The sequence below is a fragment of the Micromys minutus genome (genome assembly GCF_963924665.1).
Source record: "Micromys minutus genome assembly, chromosome: 19".
NCBI classification, from domain to species: Eukaryota; Metazoa; Chordata; class Mammalia; order Rodentia; family Muridae; genus Micromys; species Micromys minutus.
In genome coordinates, this window is record NC_137954.1 from 14,786,736 (window position 1) to 14,806,198 (window position 19,463).

Sequence of the window (19,463 nt, forward strand, 5' to 3'; positions counted from 1 at the left end):
GCAGATGAGCCTTGATTTATAATGAGGTGACACCTTGATAAACACATTGTAAGATGAACACATCTTAAATTGAAAACAGATTGAATACGCCTAAGCTACTGCACATTGTTGCTTAGCAACACACTGCGCAGCAGAGTACCATTTTTTTCCTCCTGGTGATTATGTGGCTGACTGAGAGCTGTGGCTTTCTCTCTGCCTGGTGTCTGAAGTGTTTGTTATATTGCTAATCCAGGAAAAGATGAAAATGTAAGGCATGAGGCACAGTCTCTGTGAATGCACATTGCCCTCTCTCCCAACCTAGAGCCCCAAAGCCGAGGCTCACATCACATGTGCGGGTGTCGTTCTACTTAGATACCCGTGCATCCTGTCTAGTTTTTATCCAGTTTATTTCTAGGGTGACAGCTAATAGGAGAGCCCTAGTGAAAGAAAGGGGTGCAGGTCAGGTGAGAAGGGAGGAGGCAAGAGAACAAAGCACTGGGGACAACAGATCACTGGGATAATTACAAACCCCAGAGAAGACAGGGCCTCCAAAGCCAGTGGGAAAGGAAAATGCCCAGACCAGAGGCACACACAGTGGGAGGGAAACGAGAAAAAGAGCAGGGTAAGGGTTGGTAGGGAACCTGTAGGCTGAGGGGCTGGAGAGTTAGACCAGCAGGGTTCCATGGGGAGTTCAGAAAGGATCTCAGCACTAGGAAGGCTAGAGCACCACCCTGGCAGTCTTCCTCTTACACAAATGCCTTGCTTCTTCCTATGCCTGTGTTTTGCAGAGCTAATGACAGACTGTAAGTTTCAAGACAAAAAAAATACATTTAAAATTGCTTGACTTTTGCTACATAAAGGTGGTGTTCAGCCAAGGACTGAAGTGCAGACCTATAAAACCAGTCCTGGGACATGGAGACTGGGAGAGGGCTTCAAGGCCAGCCTGAGTTAAAAGACAGGTTCCAGCTCTGTCTGGACATCAAAACAGAACACAACAAAAATCGTATGTCTAAAATTTTTTTCTTATAAATTAATATATTTCAAAATAGGGAGGAAGAAAATAAGCATGTGAGTAGGGACAGTTCATGCCTTTGTTAGAGTATATACAATAATATTCATTTGCTTCACACTTTGATAAAAGCTTAGAATTAAAGAAGAAGTTTCCTAACTACTATGAGTAAACTTTGCTCAAAAGCATAGTAATTCCCTACTGAATGGCCAATTTTCCCCTTTTACATTTTTCTCATACAATCAGTATATAACATATTCATCAAACTTCAGAGAGTGCCTGGACAGCGTTTCTTTCTTGGAATAGATACTTTTTCAGTTCTCACGCCAGGTGGTTTAAAGTTCATCAGCAGGATGTACAAAGGTCTGCCTTACTGACACGCATCACAAGAAATGAACACTTTTATTGAATGGTCTGACACAAACAGAACATTATTGAGCGTAGGATCAGAATGTCCTAGCTCTCTCTCTCTCTCTCTCTCTCTCTCTCTCTCTCTCTCTCTCTATATATATATATATATATATATATATATATATATATATATATATATATATATATATATTTACAGTGCGAGCACAATGTAACTCTGCTGGAATAGCAGTGACTTCATTATCTTCCTTCTCACAATGGTTTCTTTGAGCCGATGTTCTCTCTTAGGATAAACACAAAACCAAAATAATATCCTTAAATAAGCTCTCTGATCTTAGCTCTTTATCATTAAATTAGCTACAAATTCAAAAGCATGTTCCTCTTCTGTAGTCATATCTAAGTTGTGAGAATTATTATAAACCCTAATAAATAGATTAATTAGTACGTAGCTATTCCCGCCTGGTCCTGAGGTCATATAGCCCGAGAGAGATCGAGAAGTTAGTCTATTAGAAGACAATAATTGATCACTTATGGTGATAAATTACTTTGTGGCATTAGTAGTCATATATGTTCTGAGGATGCATACCTGAAGCCAGCACAGACCCAACAAATGTATGGCGCGGTTCCGGTTCCGATAAAACGGCCGCGAGCGAAGGATTACCTTTGCGTGCCTCCGGGTTACGAGCAGAAATAACCAGACAATCTCCAGAAGTTCCCACGGTTAAACCGTGACCAGGAAAAGCTTACTTACAGCGTGAAGGCCGAAAGCGATCTGCCAAGTTCAAAGACGCCCCAACACCTTGCCTGCGGCCATGGTCTGCGACCCAGAAGTACTAAGTCTTCTGACCGGATGGGGAACTGAGGCATTGGTCGGTCATTAAATAGTTTACTCCTCATTTGAGCGCTCTCGCTGCGGCACGAGGCCTCGGCTATTCCCCGGTAGCACACTGTGCTCAGAATCCGGGGAATTCCAGGCTAGCCTGGTCTACTCAGCTCCTTCCTCAAAACAAGGCAGGCTCTAAAAGATGCAATGAAAGAAGAGGAGAGTTTAAAAGCATGCAAAGGTGACTGCGGCTGTGCTTTTCCTTCCAGTCGGCTGAGGGCCAGGCTGAGTGGATGCTCACACTAGGCGCCCAGCACCCCACAGCCTCGCAACCACTTGCCCGCGCATCCCGCCTCAGTGACCGGCCGCTGCCACCAACGCCTGTGGGCCTGTGGGACACAGCTGGACAAGAAGATTATGACAGATTGCGTCCCCTCTCCCATCCGCAAACAGACGTGTTCTTAATCTGTTTTTCCCTGTGAGTCCTGTATCATTTGAAAATGTCCGTGCAAAGTGGTATCCCGAAGTGCGACCACTGTCCCAATACTCCCATCATCCTAGTGGGGATGAAGCTTGATCTTATGGATGTATAGGACACGATCTAGAAGCTGAAGGAGAAGAAGCTGGCTCCTATCACCTACCCGCGGGGGCTAGCCATGGCGAAAGTGATCGGTGCTGTCAGATACCTGGACTGAAGGACGTGTTCGATGAAGCTATCCTCTATCCACCTCCTATCTAGACAAGAAGAGGACTAGAAAATGCCTGTTGTTGTAAATGTCTGAGCGCCTCGTTCTTGGTCCTGTCCCCCGAACTTTTGTGTGCTTTGCTCAAAAAAAAAAAAAAAAAAAAAAAGCAGAGCCTTCGCATTCGATGCCAAGTTTTTGTTCAAGATTAATTTTTCCATAAAACCATTTTGAACCGATGAACCAGTCAATAATTTTAAGGTTCTCTTTTAAATGTAAGGATTCCAACTTACAATCTATTAAATTTCAGCCCTAAAATGACAACACCTTCTTAAAGCCTTATTTTTCAAAATCCCCTATTCTTGCTCAGAATAAGAATTGCCAAAATACGTTGTGAACTAAGTTGCGTTGTGCTGAGAACACTTAAGCACTAAACTGGTGAGAGACTTCTGTCCTTAAGAAGACTGCAGCCTCCGGAGTGTAGGGTACAGACCCTTCCATAGTTCCCAGACCCTTCCATAGTTCCCAGACCGGGTGGCACAGCACAGCCTTTTTATGACAGCTGCCATGTAAAGCTCCTGTAACTTATCAGCCCGTGTTCACTACGTAGCTTTGTGATCTCAGTGGGTTTTCTAAGTTTGAACAGAACTCTGGTACCTGTGTTTCCTCTAACAAAGTATTCTGTTCCTAGTTGTGGGTGTACTGGGTAGAGTGTGTGAATCCGTACTTAAATCTCCATCCTCACAGTTGCTAACTTAGCAAGTACTTTTCTTTAGGATCCCCTTCTTAACAAGCAGTATGTGTGACCTGTACTATGAGATCTTTCTGATAATGCTTTCGGGGATTATTTGGTCGGTAGAAGTGCATTCCTGTTTTCACCTTAGTTACAGCAAACTAGTGCTCCCCTCAGATTTCAAGTAACCAGGTGCAAAAATCATGTGTTGCAGATTTGCAGTTTGTAAACTATTTTAGATATTCTTAAACTATGAACCTTCTAAACATCACTGTCTTGCCAGAGTACCAACAGCCCATGTGACTAATGCTGCCCCTAGACCTCACCCATGCGGACATACTTCTGTCGTGGGTCTGTGAGGTTCTGTCAACTGCTGGTGCTAATACTGTTCTGTACAACCTAACTCACTGGCGAGAGTACAGGGTTGGGCCTTTCAACCACTAGAACAAACATTTTTCAGTTGACAGTTGCAGAATTGTGGAGTGTTTTTACACTGCTCTTTTGCTAATGCGGTTAGCAGTATGTTTTGCATGTGCCATTTAATAAATCCTTGAATCATAAAAAATAAAATACAGCTCTTGCTCTTGTGCTCTTGCAGCCTTGCTCTCCTACCCGTACCCCTCCTTTTCCCTTCCCTTTCCCCCCTCTCCCTCCACGTGTTCATGGCTGGCCTCTATTCCTCTACTCTCTCGCTCACTCTCTCTCTCTCTCTCTCTCTCTCTCTCTCTCTCTCTCTGCCTCTACCACCCTCTTAACTCTCCCATGACCTGAATAAACTATTCTCTACTATAAAAAATTAATAAATAAATTAAATAAATAAAATACAATAAAATAAAAAGCATCCAAACTGAATTTTCGGTTCCATCTCTCCAGTTTTTCCGCTAGTGGCAGGGGGACACCGCTTGCCGCGGAAGTCGTGGCGGAGCGTTAGCGGCAAAGTAGAAGGCCTGTGGCTTCTGAGTTGCGTTTTCCGACACAGTGCTTCTCTAGGTGAATCCCTGGCTGTACCTGGAACTCTGAGATCTGCCTGCCTGGTGCTGGGAAGGTCGATTGACATAAATCCCTCCAGAGCGCGAAAGCTCCCTTCTTACTGCCCTGCAGGGTGAATGGCCCTGTTCTTCTGGCTCCATCTATTCCACGGAGACCCTTGCTTCTCTTCCTTTAAGACAACATCCTCGTCTTGCTTCAAGACAGGAAGTGTCTTGCTGTAAATTAAATTAAAAACATCGGGGCTGCCAATCCCGTTTCCACCCGGAATCTGGCATTTCCCCTGGCCTGCTACAGTTATCACTGACAGCCCGTGGCTGATAATCAAAACGCGCCAACTGATGTTGAAATACAGAGAGTGGCTATGGTCGCACACAGACACTTTCACATTGTGTGCTCCGGCTTCTCGGGAGCCTGTCTTGAGCTGCAGATTTCAAATCACAGTCTAAGATTTCAGACCTAGACAATCGTCCCCTGATTACTGCAGTGCTTTTAGTGCTCATCCTTCTCTCTGGCCCCGTCACAGCTACTTTATGCTTTAGGATATGAAGGGTAAGAAAGCAGGCTTCAAAGAAGCAGGTGGTTTGTCCAACAGTCACAGGAGCAGTGGGACTGGGGTTTTAAACTGAGGAAGGAGCCCTGGTGTTTAAAGTACACCCGTGTGCTAGTTGCTTTAATCTTCACAAGGAAATTAAGCCTGAGAAATTACCCCTGACCCAACATTGAACATTCACATGGCTGTACAAGGGAGGGAACTAATTTCTGGGTGGAACAAAAAAGCAACTGGTCGATAAATAGCTGGTGACATTCTTAGATGCATGCCCCCTTCTCTTTCCCAAACCGTACAAGTGAGGTATTGAAGACGGACAGCATCAGTTTGCAAGTCCTTTTAGGAGCAGACTCTGATGTCATCACAGAGCGAGCAGGTACCATTTCATCTCCATTTAATTTCCTTTGCCTTTTTTGTTTGGTGTGGGGTGTTTGTTGGTTGGTTGTTTGGTTTAAAGTAAAAAGAAAACCTTTTGCTTTCTCCCAGTGTCACCGACTGAAAAACTGAATAATATATTTGAATTCTTCAGAGTAGCCAGTACTTGTGTCCAAGATAGATTTCTCAGTGCCAGCTGAAGAGGGTTGTTATCATGAAGGCTTTGCTCAGCTCGGTTCTTCAGTCCCTGCACTCACATCTTTCAAGTGTGTCTTCCTCATCCTTTTTAATACTCACAAGGAAGTTAAGATCTTTTTAACCCTATTACCGTTTCCGATTTCAAGGGTCCAACCGTTTTCCCATTTTCATTCAAATATTTTTCTTTTCCTAACTCAATTTCCAAACTGCTACCAGATGATTTTCGACAAAAACAAAGATGAAGATGACGTTCAGATCATCAGTGCCTTTCTTTACCTTCTGAAGTATCTTGCTGGCTTATTTCATTTATTATTATACTAATAATAGCAATTATATTATTAATTTATCTTTGGTTTTTCATGACAGAGTTCCTCCGTGTAGCATGAGCTGTCCTGGAAGTCTTTTTGTAGACCAGGCTCATTGCACAGACCCCTCTCCCTTTGCCTCTTAGTGCTGGAACTAGGCTCTATGCCGGCCTGCCGGCTCAGTATAAAAATCCCATTTTTGCATTTTGTGTGTTCTTGTGTGCTGTGTTCATGCCATGTACAGAGCAGCAGTTCACATCCTGGCTGTCCTCAGGCTCCCCAAGACCTTCTCTGAAACAAGAATGGCTGTCAAGTAAGCTGTGTACTGTTTGGCAAATTCAGCTTAGAGGCACTTGTGAGCTCTGGGGAGTTCAGGCAGGGAAAACTTCTGGCTGACCTGCATCTGGGAAAAAGCAGGTACCTGTGCCATTTGTAGACTAAGAAGAGGGGTGCTGCAGTGGTTGACTGAAATATTTATTAATAATTTATTTTATTTTGTGTGCATTGGTGTTTTGCCTGCATGTATGTCTGTGTGAGAGTGTAGGATCCCCTGGAACTGGAGTTACCGTTGTGACCTGCCACCGGGGTGCTGAAAATATGAACCTGGAACCTCTGGAAGAGCAGCCAGTGTTCTTAACCAGGGAGACACCTCTCCAAACCAACTTACACCTTTAGTGCAGTTAAAGCAGAGTTTAAGGGCAAAGAGGAACTTAGGGAATTCAGACAAATTCAGTGAGAGACAGCGCTGCCATAAGTCTGCATTGAGGAGCAACTTGTTAGGGTAAAATTCATTTCCATTGGATAATTTCTGAGAACGTGTCTTGCTAACATTTTCCACAGTGGCTGAACTGACAAAGAAAGTTAAATGAAACTTTGTTTTCCTTACAATACTGGCAATAATGTGATAAAGTGATCAGTTTTGGAGCTTACTGTGTTTCTTCTAATTATTTTAATTGCACTACCATAAAACTTACGTCTTGTATTTAATTTTTTTCTTCAACTTATGGTATGGAGTAATATCTGACACCCTGATGTTTTGTTAGTTACTGTTAGCATATGGCTAAGCACACACTCATGCACAAACACACACTCACAGAAGTGCATGAGTCTGTATAGGTTTACAGGCTTATGCTGTGATTTGAGACCATTTACAACAGTTGTGACCAGAGGCAGGTTCTTTAAGAATTCATCTCCGAGCCAGTGTTCTTTCTGGTCTTTTATTACTTTTGACAGACAATGTGCACAGGGGTGTGCCGTCTGTCCACAGTTTTAACTACTTATCAGTCTGTTTCGTTGAACTAGATGTGAAGAGAGTTACCCAGCTGGTTTTCCGTGTCCCAAGTCTTCCACGGGGACCAGGAAACTTTCTCGATCCCCGAAGATCCTCATAACCTGCTACGCATTTGGCTCGTTTGATCCAAATGGAAGATTTCAACAAGATCGTCCTCCCCCTCATATTTGACTACATGTGCTAAGAGTGGAAAAAGAAAATCATGGAAAAATTGTTTACAAAACAACTCCATTAGATTGCTCGGTAAATTTCCGTTTACTGTGGTGATTTTGGAGGAATCCTTGGTGATGGTGTAAAAGTGTGAAGTAGCAGTATGAAGTTTTGCACAAGAGAGCAAACTCGAGGGCACGACAGCACACAGGAGGGTAAGCGAGCACACGGGAGCGCAGGAGAGCTCTCGAGAAGGGTAAGAGAACATAAGAAATGGCAGGAGAGGGCAGGAAAGTGCAAGAGAGTGCAAGAGAGGGCAGGAGTGTGTAAGAGAGGGCAGGAGAGAGCAGGGGTGTGTAAGAGAGGGCAGGAGAGAGCAGGGGAGCATAAGAGAGCGTTAGAGAACAAGAGTGCAAGAGAGCACAAGAGGGCGCACTGGAGGGCAAGTGCACGGGAGCACACTCTTGCTGCTAGAGCCCCAGAGAGCGCATGGAAGTGCACGGGAGTGCACGCGAGCGCAAGAGAGTGCAGGAGAGCCCAAGAGAACTTAAGAGAGCACAGGAGAGCTCGAGACTGCAGGAGAGCACGTGTCAGTGTTCAGTGGAGAAGGGCGTTTGATGAAACACGGCGTTGCTGTAGGGCTTACAGGGGAGGAAAATAACTTTTGAAATATACATTTTAAAAGCTTTAACAGTGTAAATGACATTTGGAGTATTTAGCTACTTTCCCCATTTCTTCGTACAGACAAAGAAAGCCGACCACCCTGGGTAGAGATTCCGATTGCTGCTCTGTCTCTCCATAGGTGGGTTATTGAAGGATAACCTTGGAGCCCCAGAACAGTCTTTGTAACTCAGTGTGTTGCCCGTGAGAAAGGAAGGACGTTAAGGTAGTCACGGTAAAAGTCACAGTTTTGAATTGATGTGATGTTCTCAGGGAGAAGTCAGAAATCCCTCACAGGGATTCAGGAAAAAAACATTTCAGGGTTAGAGAGGGAACCCCACTCAGCACACGGAGGGCGCCCCAAAGAAGAGCTTTAGTTCATGAGTTGCCTTTCAAGAGACATCCAGAGTGACAGAAGTAAAGTGCACTCCTGTGAATGAGAGCGAGAGGCAGGACAGGACTCTGAAGTCCAAGCAAAGACCTCCAGGCAGCATCCCCTCACATCAGCTTCGGGAAGGACGGTGTTTCCCGTGCGTCTGCGTGTTATACCTTAGTGTAGGACCCCCAACCCATGAAGTGTCTTAGCAATAAAGGCACTTGTGGCCACGCTTGAGGACTTGAGGTTGATCCCCAGAATTCACCATGGAAGGAGAAACTGGACTTCCTCTGACCTCCATAGTGCATAATAACACAAGTGTGTATAGTTCCCCCAAACACATACACAATTATACACGTAATTAAAGTGGTGGGAACCGATTTTTCTTTACTTTTTGTTACGAGAGGGAAGAGCTAAGCTCTGTTATGTTAAAGGGAATGTTAAAGGGAGGGTGAGAGAGGAGTGGACTGTGAAAAGTGCTCCACAGAGTTGGGCAGGTGTGGAAGAGTCGGACAGCAGTGCAGTAACACCCGAGCAAGGAGGTGACTCCCGAGAGTGCAGTGATGCTCAGATAGTGCGGTGATGGTCGGGCAGTACGGTGATGGTCAGGCAGTGCAGTGATGCTCGGGCAGTACGGTGATGGTCGGGCAGTGCGGTGATGGTTGGGTAGTACTGTGATGGTCGGGCCGTGCAGTGATGCGGTGATGGTCGGGTAGTACTGTGATGGTCGGGCAGTGCAGTGATGCTTGGGCAGTGAGGTGATGGTCGGGTAGTATGGTGATGGTCGGGCAGTGCAGTGATGGTCGGGTAGTACAGTGATGCGGTGATGGTCGGGCAGTGCAGTGATGCTCGGGCAGTGCGGTGATGCGGTGATGGTCGGGCAGTGCGGTGATGCTCAGATAGTGCAGTGATGGTCGGGCCGTGCAGTGATGCTCGGGTAGTGTGGTGATGGTCGGGTAGTGCAGTGATTGTCTGGCAGTGGGGTGATGGTCCGGTAGTACGGTGATGCTCGGGCAGTGCGGTGATGCTGTGATGGTTGGGTAGTGAGTGCAGTGACCCGGTGATGGTCGGGTAGTGCAGTGATTGTCTGGCAGTGTGGTGATGGTCGGGCAGTGCGGTGATGGTCGGGCAGTGCGGTGATGCGGTGATGGTCGGGCAGTGTGGTGATGGTCGGGCAGTGTGGTGATGTGGTGATGGTCGGGCAGTGCGGTGATGGTCGGGTAGTGCAGTGATGCTGTGATGGTCAGGCAGTGCGGTGATGCGGTGATGGTCGGGCAGTGCGGTGATGTGGTGATGCTCGGGCCTTGCCTTGCTCCATGCATTGCCGGGCACAGCTCTTCGTTCTTCAGCTGTATGTTTTAAGTTTGAGCGTTTTTAGCTCAGCTAGCCATTTCTTTCCTCTTTGCCCGATATCATAGCCTGGGGAAGAGCCTCCTTTCAGCACCCCTGAGATTCCCAGAGCCGATGCAACACAGAGGAGAGAAGGAGTGGGAAGCACAGAACCGAGAGGGAAAGCTGGGGACCTGCACCGCAGCCTTGTAGAGGAGGAGGCTTGATAGACAGTTCTCAGACTCTCAGGGCCAAGGCCTGGGTCTGGGACACCACAGTGATTTTCCCAGCAGGTCTTGCTATTGTCACTAACGGGCAAAAGTGCTCATACAATTATTTGGAAACAGATACTAACTTTGGGGCGTAGTGTACACCCATACTGGTTTTTAATTTTATTTATCATGTGTATGTTTGTGTGCCTGCCCGAATTTATGTGCACTATGTGCATGCTGGTACCCACTGAAGTCAGGGCATTGGATACGATGGAACTGGAGGATAGGTTGTTGGGAGCCACTGCAGTGGTTGCTGGGAACTGTACTCTGGAAGAGCAATTCTTACTCTTTTTTTTTTTTTTTTTAACAGACTTACTTCATTTATTTTGTCTTTTATAAAAACCCTTACGTGGTAGCCACAGCTGGAGCCTGGGTCCTCTGAACAGAGACTCTAGTGTGGGTTTTCACAAGATGATCAGTGAATTCCCGATAAGGAGACTTGGTGAACACAGTTTCTTTCCAGAGGTCAGGGGTCAGGTAGCTGTAAGTCTTGGAGATGGCATCAAAGGTGGCCTTGGCAAAGTTGCCCAGGGTGGCAGTGCAGCCTCTGGCTGAAGTGTAGCAGTCATCTACACCGGCCATCATCAGAAGCTTCTTGGGCACAGGAGCAGAGACAATGCCAGTGCCTCTGGGTGCAGGAATGAGACTCACCAGCACAGAGCCACAGCGGCCTGTCACCTTGCATGGGATAGTGTGGGGCTTGCCAATCTTGTTCCCCCAGTAGCCTCTCCTCACAGGGAGGATGGAAAGCTTGGCCAGATTGATGGCCCCTCGGATGGCAGTGGCAACCTCCTTGGAGCACTTAACACCAAGACCAACGTGACCATTGTAGTCCCCGATAGCGACGAAAGCCTTGAACCTGGTCCGCTGGCCAGCCCGGGTCTGCTTCTGCACTGGCATGATTTCCAGAACCTCATCTTTTAGAGATGCACCCAGGAAAAAGCTGATAATCTCAGACTCCTTAATGGGCAGGGAGAACAGGTAGATCTCCTTCAAAGACTTGATCTTCATGTCCTTAACCAGCTTGGTGACGGGGATCCACTCCTTGTCTTCAGCTTTACCTCCACGAGCCCCACGGCCTCGACCACGGCCTCGGCCTCGACCATGACCGCGGCCCCTAAGACCGCTGCCGAATCCTCCGCGGAAGCTGCCGCCGCAGCCTCCTAAGCCTGGGTCCCTGGGTCCTCCGGGTCCTCCGGGTCCTCCGGGTCCTCCGGGTTCTCCGGGCCCTCCGCTGCACCGGCGTCATCCGCCATTTCGTGTTTTCCCGAAGAAGAAGAAGGCAATTCTTACTCTTAACCACAGAGACATCTTAGCCCCGAGTTTCACCTTTTTTTTTTTTTTTAAATACGCTTTTAAAAATTTTTCCAAAAATTCTAAAAAAAAAAAAAAAAACACTCAAAACAAACGAAAACAACTTATAAATCCTAAAAAAAATTTAAGCAAACAAAAATATCTCCGAAAGCATACATTTGTAATAGCCTTTTACCAAATCCACATTTGAGTTTCACAGTGACTGTTTAAATGTTTTCTAGCAAGAAAAGGCACATACAATTTCCATGTTAAATAAATTAGTAGGTTTTGTAGGTTTGGAAGCTCAAGACTTGGTTTACAGTGCCCAGATTTTGTGGTTATTTACTGGTGTTCTCAGGGGCATTCACGACCAATTTATTTCTATCTATATATTAGAAGTTTTCTTTCCTTTGAAGGCAGAATTGGAGGGCCATGGAATTATTCTAAGAAGCATGGACCTGATTAGAAACAAAGTGACTTAATGCCAGTGTGGCCCTGCTAGTGCTGGCATTCCAATACTTCAATCTGATATTTAGATACACCCAGCAAGGAGTTGTGCGATTTCTTACTATGGTTTTCACAGTGCACCTGTTTTGCTCATCAGACAAAGATACTCACCTGCTTGAAACACTTGAAGACCAGCTTTACAAATGCCCAGTTTGGTGTGGACAGTTTCGTCAGGTTGCTGTAATTAACATTTATTTGATGCTTTTTGCCCTGTGCATCATGAATGCATTTGGCAGGCACTGTGTTTGTGTGCAAGTCATTAGGACAACTTGCGGCTCTTGGGTCTCCCCGCCGCCTCCACCACGAGGATTTCAGCGATTAAATTTAGTAAGGAAGCTCCCTTATCTGCTGAGCCCAGTATTTGGGTTTTTGTTTTATTTGTTTTTAGTACTGGGAATTGAGACCAGGATCTCTACAAGTTAGGTAAGGCAGCTGAAGTATATAGAGTTTATATTTGGTGTGTGTGCAGACCTGAGGCACCAGACCCTGAGACATTCTATAGAAGTTCAAGGCAGTACATTTAAAAAGCCTTTTTGTTATCAGAACACACTGCAAATAGAAAGCATAAACGTTCTCCCTGAATGGGCACATCAAAACGGCATAAACGCTTTTCTGTAGTTGCCATGAATCACTCGGAAGACACACGAAATTTCCCTGGGAAGGAAACTGTCTTTCGGGCCACGGAGTGAGTTTAAAGACTGCTACAGACAACACACAGCCTTTTAGAGGAACTCTCAGCTGCTGTATAGCAGGTAAGGGACAAGTGTGCTGTATTTCTCAGGACTTCAGAACACTTGCGCACCCTCTCAGAGTGGGCTACACCTAGACCTTAAATCACTAATAACTCAAGAGCTAAGAAGAGAGCCTTGTGGCCATTTTTGGTATTTAAAAATCATTATGTTTAATCTTTACAGACCAAGAAAACTTAACGTAACTATTTCCATGTTACGTTTTGTTTTACATGTACTTTATGCTTCTGGTAACTAGTAAAATTTCACTGCACGCTATCAAACCTTTAAAAAATCAAGTACTGACAAAAATATGTTCATATAGTTTTACGCCAAAATGCTTTTAAAAATCTGTACATCTATCTCTTTTTAAAGTTATAAGAAAAAAAAAACCACTTGCACCAACTTAGCAAAGAACAAAACAAGGACTTGCCGGTGTAACTGAAAATCTGATTCTGAGGGAAAGGCTATGTAAACAGTGCATTTATTAGTCAGTGCCAAATGGGGCTGGCAAATTAAGAAGGAACTTTGGCATTGTTAAACACAGTAATACAATTGTGATTCTTTTGTATCGTGCTATAATTCACTTTAGTTTTAAGGCTATCAACAAAATGCTTCCTTTCATTTGACTCTCCTTATGTGTGGTGATTCTGTGTATTGTAAAGGAACCCAATATGAACATACTGTTTGTAATTCAAGTTTATACACTTAATTACATGTAAGTATATATGCACTGTGTCTGTAGATTAAATGACTCATGCTCAGAAGAGGGGATAAGGGAGAACAGCCCTCAGCCCTCAGGTCAGCAAGGGGCAAGTAGGTCTGCCTGTGAGCTGCAGTTTATCTAAGGATGTTCTTGCCTCCCACAGAGGTTAGGTGGGGGGCACAGAGTGGGCTTGGCAGCGGCTTCAGTCTTCACACCACTAACACCAGTGAGTGACCTTCGGTTCCGGAGAATGAACCTCTGTCCGTGCAAAAGCTACTTGTTTATTATTTCGAGCCCATTTTAGTAAGTGTCCTACAAGGAGGCATCCAACGCTACCATGAGGTGTATTGGCTAAAGAAAATTTTGCTGGTGGCGTGCGGCTTTTTCTGGTAAGCACTAGGGAGCTTGGTGGGAATCCTCCTGCTCTTCTTGGGCTTCTCCAGGGCAGCCTCCTGACCGTGGTTTTCTCACACTTCACCAGGTGCCGTCTTGTAGTCTTTTTGGAGATTTCTGTGGCATTTGCATGTGGGACTCCTGTGTAAAACTTGAGGGGACACTGTCCCTGGACTGTGCCCTGCACAAGGACATCTCTGCTCTTCCAAGTTCTCCAAGCTGCAGTGTGCAGAGCACTCAGCTCCTGCCTGATGACCAGCTGGGGCAGGGAAAGAGGGACACTACCACATCATCAGGTCCCTTCAGGTAGTGGTGACGGTCTGAGGGGCTAGAGCAGGCAAACAGCTTACCACTGTGGACAGCTGACACTGGCCACAGCGACACTGCTTGGTGCCCTGCTTGCTCTAATGAAGTCCACCTTATTGTAGTGCTGGGCAGCCGACAACCCCAACCTCGTCCCACCTTATGTACTTCACAAAACCACTCACCCACTAGTGAGCTGTGTGTGTCAAAGTCCCCCATATTTCAGTAGGGCTGTAGATAAGACACCAGTGGTAAAGGCACTTCCTGCCAAGCCAAAGGGTCCGAGTTTCATCTCGACCAGCAAGATGGAAGGAGAGAATTAAATTCACAAATTATTCTCTGACCTCCACATTGGGGCACGGTGCATGTGCTTGAGCGCATACACACACATGTGCGCACACACACAAAATTAAAAAAAAAAAGACAATGAATGCATTCAGCGGGCTGACAAGATGACTTTGCAAGGAAAGCCACCTATAGTGAAATCTGATGACCCGAGTTTCATCCCCGCAACTACTGCTAGTTGTACTCTGATCTACACACACACCATTCGCACATGTGCCATGATACAATGTGCTATGGTACATGAACACAATGTACACGTGTGTGCATAGTTACTCGCACGTGCACACACACAACCATATAGTTACAAAATGATTGCTGGTAAGGCAGATTTTTATCCCATTCCCCTAGTTCCCCAGACAGAGGAGGCGGTCAGCCTCTCAGAGACTTGACTGGAAACGCCTAGGCAAGGTAAGCTAGCAGAGGGAGATAAACAGTAGAAAGAGACTCCCTTGGATGATAGGCACACCAGTAAACAGGTAAACAGGCATAAAAATACAAAGGACTGGTTAGTTTGAACAGTTTTAGTAGCCTCCAGGCTATTAGGTGGACTTCAAGCTGTCTCACTTGGTCTTTGTAGTCCTACCAGGCAGGGGAGATATTTAACTAAAAGAGGTGGTTGGGAGCTCTGAGTTGGGAACTGTTGTTTTGCATAGCAAAGGCAGGCTTGTTGGAATTAAATTTGTGAAATTAGTTAATGGGGGGGGGGTGATTACTTAAGCAGATGCCTTCAGCTTCATCAGAAATATAGGAACTAGGTAGGAGGGCTCAGCTTGGAGTATGCAATTTTATCCTCAGCATACAATGGAAGGAGAAAACCAACTCCAACAAATAGTCCCCTGATCTCATGGTATAGCACACTTCCATTGTGGCACATATATAGCACACATGTTTTAGCACACACATGTTGCAGCGCACACATATCAGCACACACTGACACATTGCATCATGGCACACTCGCTCCATGACACACTCTATGGCACACACAGTGGCACAGGCTGGTTGCTGAGCACGTGCTTTAGCATGCACACACAGTGGCACATCAATACTGCAGTACATGCATGTCAAGGCACACTTGTACCATGGCACACACGTACACATAAATATAGTAAAGACGAAATAAAATAGAAACCGAGGCCAAGCTCCATGGAAAAGCCCAGGCAGGAGCTTGACCTCAGCACTGACCTAAAGAAAACCGAATTTTCAAATGTTCTTTACATATGATCTTTGAATGCCGATGATAAAAATGTTAGGGATACAGGCTATGGAGAATAAAATCAGCTTCGGTGTGTCCCATATAGCAGCTTATATTTACACAGAACAATTAGCTCTCTTTCCTCGAAGTGCCTGGGAGGGAATCAGCTGCTCCGGAGCTCCGGCCCAGACACCTGCTGCCAGGAACTCATCCTGGCAGCACTCAAGGGACAGCCAGCTTGTACTCTTTGAGTGGTATTTGGCTACAAACATTGCTGCCACCGCTCTGAGTGAAAAGTGGAAGGAAGGGTTGTGGGTTTAGTCAGTGGTGGGAATAAGCAAACAAGGTTTCCACGGGGATAGCAAACAAGAAAGGTTTCCACCAAGCAGGGCATCATCCTCTTCTAATCTGTAGGCTGCTGAGTAAGGGCAATTCCTGTTGGAGACAGCAGAACCGGAGAGGACAGAAATCCATCTGAGGTTGAGTTTTGAATATTAATGTGAATTTTGTTTGTTTTGTTTTGTTTGAAATAGGGTTTCACTGTGTAGCTCTAGCTGCCCAGGAACTCTCCACGTACGCCTGACTGGCATTGAGCTCACAGAGACCCACCTCCCTCCGCTCCAAAGATGTTCTTGATAATTATAAAAGAGGCAGGGTGGGAAAATGACAAAGGAAAGATAATTTCTGAATTGATTGAAACTTTATTGTAGCATCTTATTGGAGTCTGCAGAGATGTAGAATCTGTGAACTTCTCAGCCTCTGCGGGAGGAAAAGCCCTCTAGTATGATCTAAGAAAGACAGTAAGGGTGAGAGGAGAGGTCTGGGATGCCTCTGACTGTGAGCCTGCAGGAAGCTGCTCTGGGTTGAGCTGGTCTAGAGTGTGTCCTCAGCTGCAGGAGAATCTGCTGGCTTCTGTGCAGGACTCAGAGCACTAGCATAGAAACCACAATAGCTTTCCAGCCTCAGGTTCTGTATAGAATGGAGATGTGAAAAAACAGAAGCCTGGACAGAGTCACCCCAAGTGTGCTCAGCGTGCCAGACTACCTGCCTCGCTCGCTCAGAGGACAATACTAAAGCTGCTGCTGAATGAGGCGCGCACATCAGGGAAGGGAGCAAAACTCAGTCTGAGAGAAGGAAAGACGCTGAAAGCCTCGCAGAGAAAAAAGTCATATTGCTTTTAGAATTATTCAAGTAGGTCAGAAAATATCCCCCCAGGTCCCTTTTTACAGTTTCATTTTACTAATTTATTTAGCTTGTTTGTTGTGTGCGCTCTACTTCGATCGTGGGTTCTGAGGATCAAAGTCGGACTGTTGCGCCTTTGCAGCACTCAGGTCTCCCCGGCTCATGGCCCAGGAGTTCATTAAAAAACAACAACAAACCCCAACAAAAAGCAGTGGATACTGCTGCTTTCAGAGAGAGACCTGTTAGGCATAAAGGGTTAGGCATTTCTGAAGGTTGTCTTCTGTCCCTGTCGATCCCCCTTGCCTTTGGACTGCGGATTCCAATGACACGGAGGCATATGACAACCTCCATGAGCACATGTACCTTTGATGAAGAATTGGATCCAACTTGCTCGCATAGCAAGGATTTATACTGAGCTCTGACAGCTAACTGAAGAGCCACCGTGAGCCTCGGGCGCCTGCACTTGTGCCAACCCTTTCCATAAATACAACGCTCCTAATTTAGTAGGAAGAAAGAACAGACACGAAATCATGACCTATAATTATATCTGTGGGATCAATCAGTAAGCATGTCAGATGGCGACTAAGCATTTGGCAGTAAATTTTCTTTGGATATTAGATATAAATATAATAAATATCTTACATATACTAGTAATGTTTGTAGTGTTTAAAATTATCTGTAACCTTAATTAGGTTAAAACAATTTATATTTGATAAAGAGTGAGCAACATTGATATTAACATTGATATTGAGCAACATTGATATTAAATCACTTCTTTCAGGTTTTATCCAAAGGGAGTATTGCAACCTTATAATTGCATTACATTTCAGAACATGTATTTAATTTAAGTGGATATTATTTGTGTGTAAAGACAGCTTAAGTCTGTGTGGATTGTTTTTTGAGAAATGAGTATGAAGACAAATCCATAAACCGCACTGTAGAGCGAGATGCGCGTGATGAGGAGTGCGTGTTCCTCCCTCTCCAACCTCGGCCGGTAGTCACCCCAGGCACTCAGCTGTCTTGTGTTCCTCATCATCCCTGATTGCTAGATTTAATCTCTGTTTGTGTTTAATTATGTGTTCCTGAAACCAGCTTTATTATAAGCAAATCTGTGACTACTTTAAAAGACTGGAAACAGAAAAAGAGAAATCTTTGCCAACTCAAAACAAAATATAACAAAACAAAACAAAAAAACCAAACCCAGGACCAAACCACCCAGGCATCTTGTTTCTTCCCTGTTGTGCTGTCCGAACACAGGCGCTGAAGAAACCACACATCTAAAGGCAGATAAGGGAGCCTGCTAGATAGCTCAGCGGGCGAATCAGCTTATCGCACAAGCTGCTCCCAGAGAGCTGAGTGCTGCAGCACGCTTGCACCTGCACGCACACATCACATGAGAGCGCAGCTATTACAGTTCTTTTTGAAAAGACACGGAAAGGCTGTGGACATAAGGTGTTTTCTTTTTCTTTTCTTTTCTTTTTTTTTTTTTAAAGCTGAGATGAGCTCTTCAAAAACAGGGGAGAAGGAATAATTCTGCAGCATCTCAAGCAAACCTGTGACAGGAGTTTAAATGGTGGGGAAAGCCTGAAAACCAGGCTTTTCGTGGAGCTGATGTGGTGAAAACTCACTTGGTTTGCTATTGTATGATGTATGACGGCTGGCTTGGAGCTCCAGCACCATGGAAATCATGGTAGAAACCTTCTATGCCATATTGCATGTTTGAGCACTTGTAGGTCAGTTTGGGGTACATGAGACCCAGTCTCTCAAAATAAAAAATGGAAAAAGGGTAGGGAAAAGATCTTGTGTATTTAGTCCCCTTGGTTTGCTATGCCTAGACTAGCATCTGATATGCAGAAAGAATCATTCCAAGAGTTAGTTTTACCTTCTGGAGGTTCATCTTTATGCTTAGGTAAACATAAGTTTGAACTGCTATTTGGTGATTTTCTGATTTTGTAGACATTAGCTATTGGCTTTGTTTATATGGTATGGGTTTAAGCCTTGCAGGCTTCCCCCTTCTGGGTCCTATGCTTAGTCCTGAGCGTAGGAACCAGATCCACCACATGCCCACTATAGAGCTTTCCACAGTCGCCCTTTGTCACATGCCCTTCGTCAGTCGATGAAGCAAAGGACCTATCACCTTTAAATTAAAAAAAAAAAAAGTTTACCAGTTTTCTACATTTATATAAAGATTTTTTAGTCATTCTCACCGCCAGTCCCTTCTCTCCAGTTGAAATCCTCATCAACAAGCCCCCTCCTATTTTCATGTCTTCTTTCTTTGTGACCCACTGAGTTTAATTAGAGTTTCTTGCTGGGGCGTGAGGAGGAGGTAATTTACTGGTGCTTTGGCCACTCATCAGTGACTACACCACGGAAGAAAATGACACCCTCAGCCCCAATCAACCAGTAGCTGTGGGTCAGGGAAGGGTCTGGTCTCTTGGACCTCTCTCCCGTCCATGATTAAATATAGACAGGCCACATCTTATGCCGGTTTTATGTGGATTGTTACAGCTTAGGCGACTTCGTGATTGCAACAGTTAGATCATCAGGCATAGAGACTTTTCCCATCTCCCATCCTGTGGCTCTCCTGTTCTTTCTAACCCCTTCTCCCCCAAGTCCCTTCCCAGCCTTCGAGTGGCTGATAGAAATAGCTGTCCCATTTGGAGTTGTGCACAGTCTCTTAATCTCCGCACTCAGGCCCGTGGCAGGCTTGAGCAGTATCGCTGCA

General features: G+C 45.3%; 1 pseudogene across 1 annotated transcript; it reads right to left on the minus strand.

Moving 5' to 3' along the window:
- Positions 1–10,434: 10,434 nt before the first annotated feature.
- On the minus strand, positions 10,435–11,345 carry LOC308433211 (small ribosomal subunit protein uS5-like; annotated as a pseudogene). Its single transcript has one exon. The product of its transcript is annotated as a small ribosomal subunit protein uS5-like (transcript).
- Between the last annotated feature and the right edge of the window lie 8,118 nt (positions 11,346–19,463).